This window comes from Danio rerio, chromosome 6 (genome assembly GCF_052040795.2).
Source record: "Danio rerio strain M-AB ecotype USA chromosome 6, GRCz13ab, whole genome shotgun sequence".
Taxonomy (NCBI): Eukaryota; Metazoa; Chordata; class Actinopteri; order Cypriniformes; family Danionidae; genus Danio; species Danio rerio.
Genome location: NC_141026.1, coordinates 23,375,378 through 23,393,540, shown reverse-complemented (window position 1 = coordinate 23,393,540; position 18,163 = coordinate 23,375,378). Strand labels below are relative to the sequence as shown.

Sequence of the window (18,163 nt, the reverse complement as noted above, 5' to 3'; positions counted from 1 at the left end):
TAAAAAGAAACCACTTTTAAAGAATTAAAGAAATTAGCACATTTTAAACAAAAATATAAATTTAATTGAACAGAAAAACCAACACAATGTTAATGAAAACTACTCAATGTTTTTATTTAGATTTAAAATGTGTGGAGCCTGTTCATCAGCTCTTGACAATAATACTTTATATCTACACAGTAAAATTGAGGCAAAGGATTAAAAGTAATAATATTAATTAATTCAACAAGTATGGATTGAGTAAAATTTAATTAAACTTAGCTTAAATTAGTGGAGCCTGTTCAGCAGTGTGGAGCAACAAAACAGATTAACAACAATCTCATTATAGAAAATACATCATATAATACACAATAAAACATGTACATTTAAACAAACTGATAATCTTAACAATGACTTTGATCATCTTTTTTAAACAGCATATTTTCAAACAACTGGAAATTAAACAATATTCTTTAAACAATACTTAAAGTGAAATTTATCTGATTTAATGAATTAAAGGTATTATTTGGCAGAATAATGCAGATTCATTGAAGCAAAGAGGATACTGCAGTTCATGGGAATACTACCCTCTAATATCTTCTAGTGTTCACCAGTGACTTGTAAAAACACCATTCTTTGTCACAGTCAAAATGCATAGGTCAAACCCAGCAGGACACAAGCTCTGGGAATATAGTGTAGTGGCTATTTTCTCTAAGGAGGCTCTCTCAGTGGTCAAGAAACAAAGTCTTACCCGGGATGTCTTTTACAAGTTTTATTTTTTATAAAGAAGATCACAGTCATACAGCAACAACAGTTTCTGCAGAGTGAGATACTAAAGCCAAGTGTGTTCACCCTTTTATCTGGTTTGTACTGCTTACGAGGTCAACTCCCAATAAGGCCTCATCTACAATTACGTCAGGCGTCTTCTGCTGTTCGTGCGAAATGCTCATAACAACCAAACATCCTTCTTAGGATAATGAAAAAGCTTTCACCTAAAGAAATATAGTTATCTATAAAAATGTACACATAGGTTTTATGATGAACATATGGAGAACACAGATACACACACATGTAATAATGAGTATAAAAGCTAAACATATAAAGCTCATCTAAAAATGAATTTCCATTACAATTCCTCTTTTTTTATCATTCATTGATAACTTATCATCAAATTCATTTTTTTCATCTTTTCTAAAATCACACTAGTTATAAATCACATTCTGATTATATTGATCATGCTGATTACAAAAAAAAAATCATTCCAATTATATTAATCACACTGGTTACACAAATCATTTAACAGGTTTCTGCACACATTAATACACTAGAGATGTTCAAACCCTCCTCTTAATATAGTTTCCCCATTAAGATTTACTTTTCAAAACATCCCTCTTCCCTGGGAGCCGGGCTAAACGAATAATCACTGTTATTGCGCTCCTGACCGAAGTCAGACCCTCAGTCACCCCTCAGAGGTTTCCATCACAGAAATTGCCTGTTATTTTCACATTATTGATTAATTGCACACAACAAAATTCAGAAACATTTGTCAATCAGTTAAAATTACTAACCCTCTACATTGTTGATTCAATCATAATACTCATAAACATAGGAACATGTTGTTGTTTCTGTACTCTTAAACATACATCACATTTACACTCTTCTCTCGATTTTCATGCAAATGATCACTCTTTTAAGACTTGTTACAGAGCATACAACTCATGCAGTTTGCTGTTTTTGTTTGGAAAGACCCAAAATACATATAAGCAAGCAAATAGTCGTCTCAAAATTCAAACAAAAGTCAGATCCATTAACATTTTCTCAATTAAGTAACAGCCGTCACCTAAATCTGTTCTTAGTCTGTTCACGGGTTTTCTTTGTTCATATCCACATAGCTGCTGCTATCACCAAAGTCATAATCAAATTCATCCCCCATATCAATATTCATACCCTCTTTGTTGACAGCCATCTTTACCATCTGAAGGGATGATCTAGCTGTAATTAGTCTGCCCACTGACCATGATATAAATCTGAAAATACATGGCAGACAACACAATAACACTAGACCCACCCCACTATAGGTAAAACTACAGTAAAGGCCCAGTAGATCCAGGTTCCCCATTTAAACGACAGCCAATCTAGCCATCAGTTGTTACCGTTCTTAAGCACTTTTACGGCCAATCTCATATCAACTACAATGCCAGTAATGTTTTGTTGTAATCAGGTTAATTAAGGTGACACTAGCAGCAATGCCAGTGTTGTTCTCCTCAGACCACACATTACTTGCACACAGAATGGATGCCAGCAATCTTTTCGTCCATCTTCAGATCCTTAATGTGATGGTCAAGCACAGCTTTTTCACCTCTCTTTTGGTTGCCTTCTCCTCCGTCTGATTGCTGCTTGGTGTTGTATTCAGAAGTTACAGTTTCACACACACACCTCTTGACTTTGTTGTTGTTTCTCCCCAGCTGTGACCTTGCTTCACTCAGATATCAGCCTGCTCTTTTCCTTCAGACATCTTCATAGCCCCTCTTTCTCTCCTACTCCCTCGCAGAATCCTCCTCAGGTGGTGAAATTTTCCTGCAGTGCCCAGCGTGCACCCACGTCGCCCGCTCCGCGACCTTCACCACTGTCTCAGTGGTCAGTAGCACTTGAAATGGACCCAGCCAACGTTTCGCTCTCCAGCTCTTTCTCCTCAGGTCCCTTATCACCACAAAATCGCCACGCCTCAGATTGTGTAGTGGTCTGTCAGCTGCCATCCCCAATGCAGCCTTTACCTGCACACAAACATTGGACAACCCATGAGACATTTCTTTACAGTAATTCAACATGTCATTCTCACACACATCTGTTGAGGGCAGCTGCTGTTTACCCCCATTCACACCTACACGCGGTGGTCTGCCAAAGACAATTTCAAACGGGCTCAAATTCATTCTTGGTCTTTTTCTCATTCTCATGTACATCAGGACAATAGGTAGAGCTTGAACCCATGTAAGCCCTGTGTCTTCACAACATTTTGCCAATTTGTTTTTTTTCACAATACCATTTTCTCTCTCAACAGCTCCACCTGAAGCTGGATGGTAACTGCAATGTGTTCTCAAATCAATTTCCAAATATTGGTCCACTTGTTTGATTGCTTCATTAACAAAATGAGTACCATTATCTGAGCTTATTTTTTTGTGGTATTCCCCATCTCGGCACGATTTCAGTCAGTAACGCTTTTGCTACCGCAGCCGAATCTTGTTTTGAGGTTGGAAAAACTTCAACCCACTTTGGCCACATGTCAACCATCACCAAACAGTACCTTTTCCCATTGCATGGGGACAATTCAATAAAATCCATCATCAAATATTCAAATGGCCCTGTTGGAGGTGGATGAGATGATTGTGGAACCTTTATCGCTCTGGCCACATTATGTGTGTTGCAAATTACACATCGTCTACAGAAATTGTCCGCAAATGTAGTGAACCCCTTTGTGAACCACAGTTCGTTCATTTGCGCAACCATTGCTGTTTTTGACACATGATCTTTACCGTGAAGTAATTTCGGATAATGTTGGAAAAAATGTTTTGGTAAACACGCCTTGCCCTCAGCACACTTCCACACATTATCTTTCATCACACAGCCAGACTGTCTCCACTTGTTTTTTCTCCAGCCCCGTCGCGAAGGTCTGCATATCCTGCAAAGAAGAACACACGTCATTGTCATTATCAACAGATAGCAGAGAACATTCAGAGTTGTCCTCGTCTCGGGACACCGCGACTTTTGCTGCTGCGTCTGCTCTGGAGTTACCTGCAGAAACAGAATCTTTGTTGTTAGTGTGCGCTGCGCATTTACAAATGGCCAGTATGTCAGGTAGTTAAATCGCATCAAGCAGCGCTGCCACTAAAGGAGCATTTAGTATTGGTCGACCATCAGACTTTAGAAATTTTCTGTGTTTCCACAGAGCCCCAAAATCATGAGCTACCCCAAATGCATACCTAGAGTCAGTGTAAATTGTAGCTTCTTTTTCTGCCATCAATTTACATGCCTCTGTCAATGCCACAAGCTCTGCGGCCTGTGCCGAATAGTGCCCTGGTAATTTACCAGAAGCCATCACATCAAATTCAGTTGTTACAGCGTAACCAACCTTATTCTGGCCTGTTTGTGGATCTTTGAATGCTGAACCATCCACAAAGAGGACATTGTCACAATTTTCAAGTGGTTCGTCAGAGAGGTCAGGTCGTGGTGTACACACCTGTTCAAGTGCTGTTAAACAACAATGATGCTCTTCCCCATCCTCCTCAGTAGGAAGAACAGTAGCTGCATTCAAACCAGTACATCGTTTAACAGTCACATTTGGCATATCTAACAAGATAGTGTGATATCTCAGCCAGCTAGCTGTTGACAGATGCAATGTTTTCTGTTCTTGAAGTATCATGGACACAGAATGTGGCACCATCAATATCAGATCAGAATAACCAACAAAATCTCTTGAAACCATAACAGCTTTTTCCGCAGCCGCCACTGCTCTTAAGCAACGTGGCAGGCCTGCTGCTACAGGGTCAAGTTTGCTCGAAAAGTAGGCCACAGGTCACAATCTACCTCCATGATCCTCTAGGAGCAATGACGTCATAAACCCATTTCTCTCATCTACCATCTGAACAAATGGTTTTGTTGGTACAGGTAAACCCAATGCAGGGGCCTCAGCCATTTGTAACTTCATGTTTACAAATGCCTGCTCTGCTTCTGTCGTCCACTCTAGTTTGTCAGTGGATTTCATCCCCTTCCCTAATGTTAGGGCTCTCAGGGGTTGTTCCAAAATTGCATAATTTGGAATAAATGTGCGACAATATGAGCACATTCCCAAAAAAGACAACATTTGTTTTTTCGTCAGCGGTTTTGGTACATTTTTTATACCACTCACCCTTTTTTCAGACAGGGATTTACTGTGTGGTGTAATGACATGCCCCAAAAATGTTACCTTTTGTTTAACAAACTGCAATTTTGTCAAACTGACTTTGTGGCCCTCCTTAGCCAGGTGTTTAAGGAGAGTCACAGTGTCTTTCACACATGTCTCCTCATCCTCAGCACATATCAACAAGTCATCAACATACTGTAACAAAGCAGTTCCAGCTGTCAGAGTCAAAGGTTCCAAACTTCTTAACAACGCTTCATTGCAAGTTTGGAGATGCTGTAAAACCCTGACACAGACATGTAAAGGTGTAGCCTTTTCCATTGAAATTAAATGCAAACCTAAAATTGGCTGTCTTTGTCCACTGACACACTGAAAAATGCATGAGCCAAATCAACCACTGAATACAATTGTGATTTTTCAGGAATTTGTGACAAAATCGTGTACGGATTTGGAACTAATGGAGCCCTTTGTTTGACAGCTGCATTTACTGCTTGTAAATCCTGTACGAAACGCCATTCTGTAGGCATCCCATTATCCCTTATCTTTTTAACAGGAAAAATAGGGGTGCGAACCTCAGAATTCTTGCATGGTACAATAACACCCTGTTCCAGTAAAGCCTCAAATACTGGGGTAATGCCCTCAATGGCTTCCCTTTTCAAAGGATAATGTTGTTGACAAGGTCTGTTATCAGATTTTGCAGTGATTTTCACTGGATCACAACCTTTGATTAAACCAACATCATATTTGCTTTTAGCCCACAATTCACTTGGTATTTTTGCTAAAGCTGGGTGTATGTCTTCAGCATTAAAGTCAACCATGCAAGAATTCTTTACCCAAAGTTTGTCAATAGCAGTCACAGTTTTTGAAACAGCTGTTTCAGTTTCACTGTCTACTCTAAATGCTTTTGCTAAATTCCATCAACACACTGCTTCACAAACGGCCCTAAATCAGCCCAAGATTGTTGTTTGCCCTTGCAAACTGATATGTGAGGCACAGCCTGTGCTGACAAGAGATAGAATGAAACCTGCTTTTCTGACAGAGACACTGAAACTGCACACAGACTATCCCTCCAGTACATTTTCTCTAAAATCAACGTTTCATTCACATTTGTCTCAAACCAAGCTTTCTCAAATTCCTCATCTGTAAATTACGACATGTGACGTACAATGCAGTTCACCAGGAGACATCATATCACTGTCAAAAGGTTTAACACGTTCTTTAGCCAATTTGCAAATTTAATTAGCCCATTCATTGTCTTCAATCAGCCATTCATAGGCCCACTTCGGCTCTTGTGATTCAATTTGTAAACGACAAAATTCCTCCCCTTCAATCACTCTCACACCAGAGGAATCTGGCGTTAAAATCAAATTAAGTTTACACAAAATGTCCTTTCCGATGATGGAAACGGGTCATTTTGGTGAACAAACAAATGCATGTCTGAAAATTTTACCTACCTCTGTTTCACAGGTCAGCAGAGCTGTAAAATGGCTCAACCACTGTATGACCAGATCCAGACAGAGACTTGTGAAATTTGGTTGATAGAGGTATTTCACACTGCAGGTCACATGGTCGTATGTAAGATCTGCTAGCTCCGCTATCAGCTAAAAAACTCAACCAAAGTGGTCTCAATCAACATAAAATATTTTGGCTTATTAAAAATGCTTCATTATCAAAAAGCAATGCCATTTCATCAGAAAAATGATCAACATCACTGTGATCAAAATTACAGTGGGAAATGCAAGCTTTTTCTTCATTGCAGAGAGCCAAAAGTATGTCAGTGTATGTGAATATGTGTGTATAAAAATGTGTCTGCATTTAAACATGTTAGTAAAAAATGTTCACTTCCCTTTACTGTAGCTGTTGGCTGCTTGCCCAGACCCTCTCCATTCTGCTCTTCCCTCTCCGCACATCAGCTCCGTTGTTGGTTTGCGCCTTTCGGGTCAATCCTTGACCAAAAGTCCATCTCGGTGGCAAACGCAGACATTTGGTACAGTTTCTCGTCACACACACCACAGGCTCTGCAGATTTAATCGCCATCCGTCACATTCCAGTTTCTCCATCTTCTGGTATCTTTCTCACCCTTGACACCTTTGTCGCCTTTGAACTTGTGATATCTTTAGTTGTCAGGTCTTGGTTGGATCTTTGGTTGGCCGCTTGTACCAGAGCCATGTGCAGCTCGTTTTCTGCTTTCTTTTTATCTTGCTCGTGCTTCGCTGTCAGCTTGTCTTCAACATGTTGAGCACACAGCAAAATGTCTGTTAAATGTCTATTTCTCCAGTTCAAACAGATGTCCTCCACTCGTTCGAGGTGGGAATTTCGTTGGTGCGGTCGGAGGTCTTCTGGGACAGTAGCAGTTGAGCTCTGGGTCAGATCTCAGGGCTCGCAGCTCAGCCACGGGATAGTGATGATACGGCGGTACATGTATGGAAACAGATGTATAGAAAGGATTAGTATTGCTAATTACTCTTTCATTCACCCTTTCACATTTTTCATGCCAGCTGCCTCTGCAGCATTTTCCTCTTTGCCTCTTATCTGCCTCCCTGAGCCAACAATCAACAGTAGGCAAGTTTAGGCAAGTTTATTTATATAGCACATTTCATACACAGTGGCAATTCAAAGTGCTTTACATAAACAAGAATAAAAAAAGACAAGTTTAGGAACATAAAATGCAGACAATAAAAATTATTAAAAACAGATAAAAACAAATTAAAATGAGTTAAAATAGGTTATAAAAGAATGAAAAAGAAAACAAAAAACATAAGAGTGCGATCTGTCGGACGCAGCACAGTGCTCATTCAGTAAAGGCACAGCTAAACAGATGTGTTTTCAGTCTTGATTTGAATGTGCCTAATGTTGGAGCACATCTGATCATTTCTAGAAGCTGATTCCAGCAGTGAGGAGCATAGTGGCTGAAGGCAGATTCACCCTGCTTAGACTGAACTCTTGGAACTACTAGTTTATATGATCCTAAAGATCTGAGTGATCTGTTAGGTTTGTATTCAGTGAGCATATCTGTAATGTATTGAGGTCCTTGGCCATTTAGTGATTTATAGACCAGTAATAATACTTTAAAATCTATTCTGAATGTAACTGGCAGCCAGTGTTGAGACCTGAGGACAGGTGTGATGTGCTCTGATTTCCTGCTTCTGGTCAGAATTCTGGCTGCAGCATTCTGGATGAGCTGCAAGTGTCTGACTGTCTTTTTAGGAAGACCAGTGAGGAGTCCATTACAGTAATCCACCCTGCTGCTGATAAAAGCATGAACAAGTTTCTCTAAGTCTTCACTGGAAACAAAGCATCTGATTCTTGCTATGTTTTTGAGATGATAGTATGCTGATTTACTAACTGCTTTGACATGACTGTTGAAACTCAGATCTGACTCCAGAGTCACACCAAGATTCTTGACCTTATTTTTTGTGGTTTGACCTTTAGAGCCAAGGTACGCATTCACCTTGAGAACCTCATCTCTGTTCCCAAACGCAATGACTTCAGTTTTCTCTTTGTTTAACTGAAGAAAATTTTGGCACATCCAATTTTTAATTTCATCAATGCATTGGCAGAGGGTGTCAATGGGGCTGTAGTCATTAGGCAGTAAGGCTAGGTAGATCTGAGTGTCATCAGCATAGCTGTGGTAGGAGATTTGATTCTTTCTCATTATTTGGCTCAGAGGGAGCATGTAAAGGTTGAACAGGAGAGGTGCCAGAATCGAGCCTTGTGGGACTCCACATGTCATGGGTGTCCACCTCGACCTATGATCACCTAAACTGACATAGTAACCTCTCCCTTCAAGGTAAGATCTGAACCATTTGAGGACTGTCCCAGACAGCCCAACCCAGTTTTCCAGCCTATCCAGAAGTATGCTGTGATCGACAGTGTCAAATGCAGCACTGAGATCCAACAATACCAGCACTGTTATTTTACCTGAATCTGTATTTAGGCGTATATCATTGATTATCTTTATAAGAGCGCTCTCTGTACTGTGATGTGATCTGAAACCAGATTGAAAATTGTCTAAACACCCCCTGAAGTTTAAGAACTTGTTAACCTGGTTAAAAACAACTTTTTCAATGATTTTGCCAATGAAAGGGAGATTTGAGATTGGCCTGTAATTGCTCAATAGGGTGTTATCCAGGTTGCTCTTCTTCAAGAGGGGTTTAACAACTGCAGTTTTAAGTGAGTTTGGAAAAATCCCTGAGAGAAGTGAATCATTTACCACTTTTAGGAGATCCATTTCTAAACAGGTAAACACTGTTTTGAAGAATGATGTGGGGAGCGTGTCAAGACTGCAGGTTGATGTTTTCATAACTTGCACAATCTCTTCTAAGATTTTACCGTTAATTGCCATGAAGTCAGACATATTGTCTGACTTCTCAAGTTGTGGTTGAGCTTGTTTGATATCAACACAACTTGGCTGATTGGATGAGCTGATTGCCTTTCTGATATTATTGATCTTATCAGTGAAGAAATGAGCAAACTCATTACATTTGCTTTCAGAGAGGAGCTCACTGGGAATCCGACTGGGGGGGTTTGTGAGCCTCTCTACTGTTGCAAAGAGTGTGCGAGCATTATTTACATTGTTGTTTATAAGGTTTGAAAAGAAAGTCTGTCTAGCAGTTTTTAGTTCCACATTAAAAGCCTGAAGACTGTCTTTATAGATATTATAATGGACTTCTAGTTTCGTCTTTCTCCACATACGCTCAGCTTTCCTGCATTGTCTTTTCTTCATTTGGACTGCTCTTGAGTTTCTCCAAGGGACTCTCTCTTTGCCAGTTCTCTTCCTAACTTTAACAGGAGCAATGTGATTTATTACATTTTCAATTTTAGAATTACACAAATCAAGGAGAGAATCAACAGAGTCTGCAGATATACTTGGTGCTAGCGATATGGCCTTCATAAACTGCTCACTGGTGTTCTCATTTATGCATCTCTTTTTGACAGAGACAGATCTGTCTTTAATAGCTGGAGTGATCAATATATCAAAAAAGATACAGAAATGATCAGATAGTGCCACATCCTTAACAGCAGTCGATGAAATGTGTAAACCCTTAGTTATAAGTAGATCAAGGGTGTGTCCACGATTGTGTGTGGGTCCTTGAACATGCTGAGTCAGATCAAAAGTGTTAAAAACAGTCATCAGTTGTTTTACAGCATTGATTTCTGAATTATCAATGTGAATATTAAAATCCCCAGCAATACTAAAATAATCATATTCAGATGTTACTATTGATAACAGCTCTGTAAAATCCTCAATAAAAGCTGGAGAATATTTTGGAGGTCTGTAGATAATGATCAGTAAGATGCGTGGAGACCCTTTTAGTGCTATACTCAGATATTCAAAAGACAAATAGTCACCAAATGACACTTGTTTACATTCATACACATCTTTAAACAGGGCAGCGATGCCTCCACCTCTCCTATTAACTCTGCAAACACTCAAAAAGTCAAAGTTTAAAGGAGCTGCTTCATTCAGAACTGCTGCGCTACAACTGTCATCTAGCCAAGTCTCATTTAAAAGCATAAAATCAAGGCAATTTGTGTTGATAAAATCATTGACTAAAAGTGACTTATTATTGAGTGATCTGATGTTTAGAAGTGCTAACTTAACAGTTTTAGTCGTTTTCACTACAGAAGTCTCAGATATACATTTAATAGACACCAGATTTGAATGATTTGCTATACGGTTTGAAAGAGTCTTTGGTTTTCTGTCACGTAATAAGACACATATCTGCGTAGAGAAAGCTACAGACACACTGGGTTCCTGCTTGTTCTGTAAACATCTGATAAAGACACTGTTACCTAAGCAGGCCCCCGAGACACATCAATGGCAGTTTTTAAGTTCACCAGCTAAAGATGAGGTGTTTTTTGGGACCTGGCGCTGTCGCAAAGACCTGAGGCCTTTTCTAGGTGTAGGGCGAGGTGGGCTTAGAGATGGGCGTGTGGCTTGCTGACTTTTGGTTGCTAACTGGGGGCTAGCAGCAATGGAGTGTGAGAGTTTAGTTCCAGCACACACAAGTTCCTCCATCTTTTTTGAAAAATCCAAGAGAGGCGAGCAAGATGACAATGAGAACGTGTCCGGTGACAGAGGCTGTGGGTCTGGGGTTTCTGGCTGCTGAGATATGTTTACCTGGCTGTTTTCCTGGGGATCATCAATGAGTGCTGAGACTTGATGCTGTTCTGATGCATCACAGTCTGCCTGTGTTGAGCTCAGTGTGCAGGGTGCAGACGGCAGTTTGTCCGTTATCGGCGGTTGTTGTGGCTGCGTGGTGTTATCTCTGTCCTTGTAGGATGCGTCAGCCACAAGTCCACTCAGGAGCTGATTTGAAGTCCTGTGGTCATCCGGACATTTGCTAGGTGTGTGTGTGTCATTCAGTTCAGTGGCATACACAGCTGATGGATGATGAAGGGAAAAGAGGATGTTGTCTTTCAGCACTTTTGCACCAAGCTTGTTTGGATGAAGGCCGTCTGATGAAAACAGCTGTCTTTGGTTCCAGAAGAGATTGAAGTTGTCGATGAAATTCAGTCTTTTCATGTTACATGTTTTCTGCAGCCATGCATTTAGACCAAGGAGCCTTGAAAACATATTTGTCCCTCTTGCAGGGAGTGGTCCACTGATGAACGGCTGAATTTTCAATCTTTCAACTGTTTCCAAAAGCTCACAGAAATCTTTCTTGAGCAGTTCTGACTGCTCCTTCCGAATATCATTCTTCCCCACATGGATAATAATCCGTTTTGCAGTCTCATGTTTCCTTAATATGTTCTCAAGTTCTTTATTTATATCAGAAACTGTAGCATGAGGAAAGCAGTATGTCATGGTATCTCTGCTCCTAAAATTTTTGATTATTGAGTCTCCAACAATCAATGTTCTTATCTCTGTTGCGATCCGAGCAGAATGCCGCTGTCTAGTCGGCCTTGAGCCTCTGTTCAGAGCAAAGTTATTTGCTGAGTCATGCGATCTCTGTCTAACTGCATTTGGGGATTCTTCACCCATATTACTCAAAACTTCATATCTGTTCTGAAGCTGTATTTGAGTCCGAGCTGTATTTGGGGTAGAGAACGCTAATGCAGCAGCGTATGACCTTCGTGATCTGACCCCACGAGTACCCTTTGGTCTCGCACCTTGTTTATGCCATAGTTCACGCTGATTTTCAACAGTTTCAATCTGTTTTTCTGTTCTCAAAACAGTAGCTGGAGTAGATTTATAGGGCTTACCGGCTGAATGCTGTGAGGCTCCACGATGAACCGGTCCTGTGTAATTCGACAGTTCTGGTTGGATCGCAAGTAACTTTGTTTCAAGAACTGCAATCTTTTGTAAAAGTTTATGGCAGTTGGTGCAGCAGTGAGTTTCCAAATCAATATGATCCAGAGCCATTTTCACAGCCGTGTTTTCCCGTGTTTTCCCGTCTCAGGAATGAAAGCAGCTGGTAGCGGGAGGATTGTTTAGACGATAATTCCTCTAAATAAAAGTAAAGTTGTACTCCAGAAAGTTTGTAGATTCGATGTTGATCTTCAAGCTGTTTCGCTTGAGCACTGTGCTGATAGGCTCAAGTTAAAATTAGATTATAAAATAAAAAAGCAGGAGTGCAAGGAGCGGAGCAGTAGGCAAAGACGTCCGAACAGTAGCAAAGCAGGAAGCAGATCCGTGTCTCCACACGACACACACACATGCCTTTCACAAAAACAACCTGCTTTTCCTTCTGCCTTCTCAATCAACTCTTTCATTTTGTTTAACCTAGTAACACTCAACATTCCCTTTCCCTCAGAAACTTGTGATAATTTATTAGTTTTCCTATATCTTGCATGCTTTTTTCCCATATAATTTTTTCCCATATTCCAAAACACCGGTCTATCATATCTTCGTACTTTGTTTTGAGACGTCCCCATGCTGGCAAAAATCTTCCCCTGGACTTTGTCGGTACCTATTAATCTGTCGGACGTCTCCAACAGATTTCGATTTTTCACCTAAAATCGACAAGTTAAGCTTTCCAGCTCTATTTCTCGTGGCACACAATTTCACTTTCCTTTTAGAAGTAAATCGCCCGGCCCCTGATTTCAACCTCCTTCTGGAAGTAAATCGCACAGCCTGGATTTCAGCTTCTTTTTGGAAGTAAATTGTACAGCCCCCTGATTTCAACCCCCTCCCGGGAGTAAATCGCAGTTAGCTAGCCGAACGTATTAAAAAGGTCTTGATCTTAGACAGGCGCCAGATCTCACTTGTATAAGGTCTTGATCTCAGCTAAACGCCAGATCTCACTTGTATAAGGTCTTGATCTCAGCTAAACGCCAGATCTCACTTGTAACAACGGTCTTGATCTCCGCCCGATGTCCGATCTCACTTTCATTAATCACGCCGCTATCCCACAGAGACAGATCTACCAGCATGGTGAGGCCCAATTTGCAGTAAAAACCCTTCTAATTATTTTTGATCACAATAATCAAATACCCAAAACTTGTTAAATTTCCTTTTTTAACAATAAACAAAGAATTTGTTTCTTACCAGAGAGTTCAGATGCCACTGAGTTCTTTTCCCAGATGTCAGTGGGGTCCCCCTCCGAGCCCGGCGGTCGGCCCCTCAACCCTCAATCGCGGGGCAGGGCTGTGACACGAAGTCCCAGGATGATTAGTCACCGTCCGCAGGGTCCGGAAAGGTTCCTCCAAGACATCCCACATCTGACACCAAATTGTAGTGGCTATTTTCTCTAAGGAGGCTCTCTCAGTGGTCAAGAAACAAAGTCTTACCCGGGATGTCTTTTACAAGTTTTATTCTTTATAAAGAAGATCACAGTCATACAGCAACAACAGTTTCTGCAGAGTGAGATACTAAAGCCAAGTGTGTTCACCCTTTTATCTGGTTTGTACTGCTTACGAGGTCAACTCCCAATAAGGCCTCATCTACAATTACGTCAGGCGTCTTCTGCTGTTCGTGCGATATGCTCATAACAACCACACATCCTTCTTAGGATAATGAAAAAGCTTTCACCTAAAGAAATATAGTTATCTATAAAAATGTACACATAGGTTTTATGATGAACATATGGAGAACACAGATACACACACATGTAATAATGAGTCTTAGACAAGTTTCTAACATATAAAGCTCATCTAAAAATGAATTTCCATTACAATAGTCAAGGCCGTGTTTCCACTCTCGTGCCTTAAGTAAGGGTGCCAATGAAAGCCAGGGCCAGTCACGTTTCTACAGCACTTCCGGGGCCTGATCGGATACCTTGAACCAAACAGTCCAACTGGGGCTTTGGGCGGAGTGGGATTGAAAGCAGAGTTTGCCAGAGTCTGGTAAAGATAAGGTCTATAAGAACTTTAACACCTTCGATGATGATGATGGCAGTGTCTTTAGTGTTATTATGTTATGACATACAGTCAGAAACAGTAAACTGTAAACATGATAAATGTCAGAAACTTTACCTTTAGACTCAGTTCTCTGTCTTTCTCCAAGAGCTCCTCCAGCAGCTGTAGAGATCCACGGTGCGCAGTAGCTTCTCTCTCAAATTCAACACTCTTCAAAAAACAGAATGACAGAAAAAAATGTTTACATGAGTTTTTTTTTTTTTTTTTGATACACTGTAAAATATTTGACCCTAAATTACAAGTAAATTAGAGACTAATAATTGCATTACTTTCACAGTAAGCCACTGTGATTTGTTTTACACTAAATTACTGTGAAATTACATCCATATGTGACTTTAAGGTAGATAGTAAGGCCAATTTCTTTAATTTCACAGTATTGTCTTTTAGAATTAACTATATTTTAATGTGAAGCTACAATTAATGGCTATATAGTTACTGTGATTTAACACTATGTTGTAGCTGAAACACTTCACTGTAACATGTATATCCTGCTTACAACCTAGACAGCCATCATAGTCAGTGATTTTCTGGTTGCTGGTTGATGTGTCTCCTCTGCTTTGACACTATACAATATGTTCTAATTAGTAAATATTGTTAGACAATATAATTTTTGTTATGGTTTGATAATAAGGGGCATAATGAAGTGAAGGTCAGTGCTTACCTTACTTAATTTTAATTTAATTTATTTTAATAATTTATAAGTTAATTTATTCCTCAGTGCTAAACCTCTGTGGTCACTTTAACTCAATGCTGTACTGAAACAGAACACAATTAACTCTAAGTTAACAGAAAATTACATTTTTAAAATGCATACAGTCTCTAATACCTCAAAATTTGCATTAATGTTACAAACACCTGGCAACTTTATTTATAACATGGCATTCTCAAACAGTCTGTTAAGGAACAACGAGATAAAAAAGCTAAAGCTACTTGGTGAATTACATGCTATACCAAAATATATAACAATCATTTAATTAACAGAGTTGGACATTTCAACACTTACCGATAAATCCGTTTTAATGAGACCACGACAAGTTCACAATTTCCCCTGCTGGTGAAACGAGTCGGTGTTGTTTCAGTTGTTTTGATTGACTCAGTTCGATTCAAGGAATCGGCTCCCTTAAGTGAATTGTAAGAGTCAGATCCCACCCAAAACTGATTGCCTTTTTGTACATTAAAGTAAAGCAACATGATTAATTAGTATTTCATTATAATTCAGCCACACGCATTTACACTATGTACACTAATTACACATTGATATAAGCTTTTGAACACGAGCGATAAAAAAATCACCGATCCCCCAGCAAACAGCTCAATCCAAAAACGGTTCAATCTGATTCAATCTCACACAAGCACTGAACAGAACCAATACAATAATTAAATATTGCGCTAAATATATCTTGGAATAAAGGTTTAACGGTTGTTTGTACAATAATGTAGCTGTTTAAAACTCAAATCTGCGGTTTATTTACAAAGATGGTGCATATTTTAAAATGTTCTTTGAGGACAGATGGAGATGTCCACCTCCAGACCTTGACAGGCGCTCATCACCCGTGTATCCAGCAAGGGCAGCATTTGCTCGGCTAAACTGAGTTGTGTCCCTGGCTAATTTGAAATGCTCATTTTAATTACGCTGGATTTAATTAATATTTTGTCTCTTTGAAATGATTCAATAATAATAGCTAAATCCTTATAATAAAGTTGATTAGATTTTATTACAGACATTTTTAATTAATTTCAAAGCAAAAAAAAAATGCCCTAAAATCAGGAAATTAATTTTATTAAGTAAAGTGAACATTTTAATATTAATGAAATCTACAAAGCCATAGAATGACTTTTTACAGTGTGGCTACTTAAATGTGCCCACTAAGCTAACAAATGTACTTTTTGTTTTGTTTTGTTTTCTACAGCTTATTTTAGTTACTTAACCATGGAAGGTGGTGAAGTGCTACAAAGCAGTCTTGGAGATTTTTGACAGAGGAAACAACATGACAGATGCATTCCGAAAGTATGGTGTGGACCATAACACGATTATGCAGAGTGCAGCTATATTATCAAGCATTTACTCAAAAAGGTTAAAATGATATTATGGCAGATGAGAGCGTTGCACACAAAATTTAATTTTAATTTTTGTAATTATTATGTTACTTGTTTCTTTTTTATATTACTGCACAGTTTATGTTATGTAATGTAATAAAGGTTTTGAAAGTCTAAGTGATACATGGTTTTGAGAGATTTTGTGGTCCAGGAAAATCAATAACTACTGTTTTAACGAACCGACAGATGTTAGTAACATTAGTTATTGTTGGTTTGGTGGTAAGTCATGTTAGTAAAGTGTTAATTAACGTTAGGTAATGCTGAAATGGTGTACACTTTACAATAAGGATCATAATTCTATTAATAAATACTTTGTTAATGATAAATCAGGTTAGTAAATAGGCAATTAATGTTATTTAAGCATTAGGTAATAATGAAATAGTTAACAATAACAGTTGAAGCTGAGGTTCCGATGTAATGCACTCCAATAGAGTCCTCCTTTGTCCCTGACATTGATCAGGAACTATGCACTTATTATAAGCTCTACCAATTTTGCTAACATTTTGTTCATGTTAACTAAATCATTGACTAACATTGTAAGTTTTCATGAACAAGAATTCAGTATTGCTTCATAAATGTGTTGTTCATTATTATATCAAGTTATCTAATCCATTACCAAATGCTTTAGTGTATAAGAAAACATTAACTAATTAAGCTGTTCATGTAAAGAGATGCATTAGATTATGTGTTAAAAAACATTAACAAAGATTAATTAATGTTGAACAAAGTCCTTTGTAACAGAAATTAGCTCATTTTATGAATATTAATAATCAACAATAACGGTTTATTCTTAATTATTAATATTCCGGCTTAAGCTTCAGTCAATTTGGTCAAACAAACATATGATTGTATATGATCTTGCCCGCTCGACCGAGCGGACTCTCAGATTATGAATATTAATTATCAACAATAACGAATTATTATTAATCATTAATATTCTGGATCAATTTATTGTTAATTTGACCAAACAAAGACAAGCAGAGCCGCCGCTCTTCCGAGCGGACACTGTAATGATCTATTCATTTAGAAAAAGGGAATTTTATTGCTACTTCTTGTGAAGTTGATTAATCATTCATAAGTTTTAATCAACTTATAACAGCTAGGCAGGGAAATCTGTATTTCAGTGACATTTTCTCGTTAGGCAAACAATATAATTCATTTGATTATAATGGGATTTATTGACTAGTCAGACAGATAACGAACATTAACGCTTGGACATACATTAAACATAGAACACAGGTAAACCACGTGGAACTTGTTTCAGTTGTTGTGTATGGTTTGAGGACTTGTTTTCAGCCGTTTGTGTAAAGTTGTAGGACATTTAAACTTGCTTTCAGTTGTGTATAATACTAGAAGTGTTTAGCCACTGTTTCCTTGGTTACTATAAGAGCTTGTGTAGCGAACGCGGACGGTTTCGCGTCGTCCGCCTCAGTTTCGGCCCTTGTTTTGACTCGGGAGGCGTGTCCAAACGCCAGGTAACCACTATATAGTGAGCACGCTAGCTTAGTCGGCAGGAGAAGCACTTTATCATCAAGACCAGCAGCCTGTAAGTACATTTAAGACTTGTTTCAGTTGTTGTGTATGGTTTGAGGACTTGTTTTCAGCCGTTTGTGTAAAGTTGTAGGACATTTAAACTTGCTTTCAGTTGTGTATAATACTAGAAGTGTTTAGCCACTGTTTCCTTGGTTACTATAAGAGCTTGTGTAGCGAACGTGGACGGTTTCGCGTCGTCCGCCTCAGTTTTGGCCCTTGTTTTGACTCTCGAGGCGTGTCCAGCTGAATTCAATCAGCTAGTGCTTTAGGGTTATATAAACAACTAGTCCACCGCAG

General features: G+C 39.0%; 1 long non-coding RNA gene across 1 annotated transcript; it reads left to right on the top strand.

The window, feature by feature from the left end:
- The first annotated feature begins 744 nt into the window (after window positions 1–744).
- On the top strand, window positions 745–13,951 carry LOC147836333 (uncharacterized). Its single transcript, XR_015493626.1, has 3 exons — window positions 745–7,431; window positions 12,509–13,093; window positions 13,134–13,951. It is a non-coding gene; the product is annotated as an uncharacterized LOC147836333 (long non-coding RNA).
- The last annotated feature ends 4,212 nt before the right edge of the window (window positions 13,952–18,163 follow it).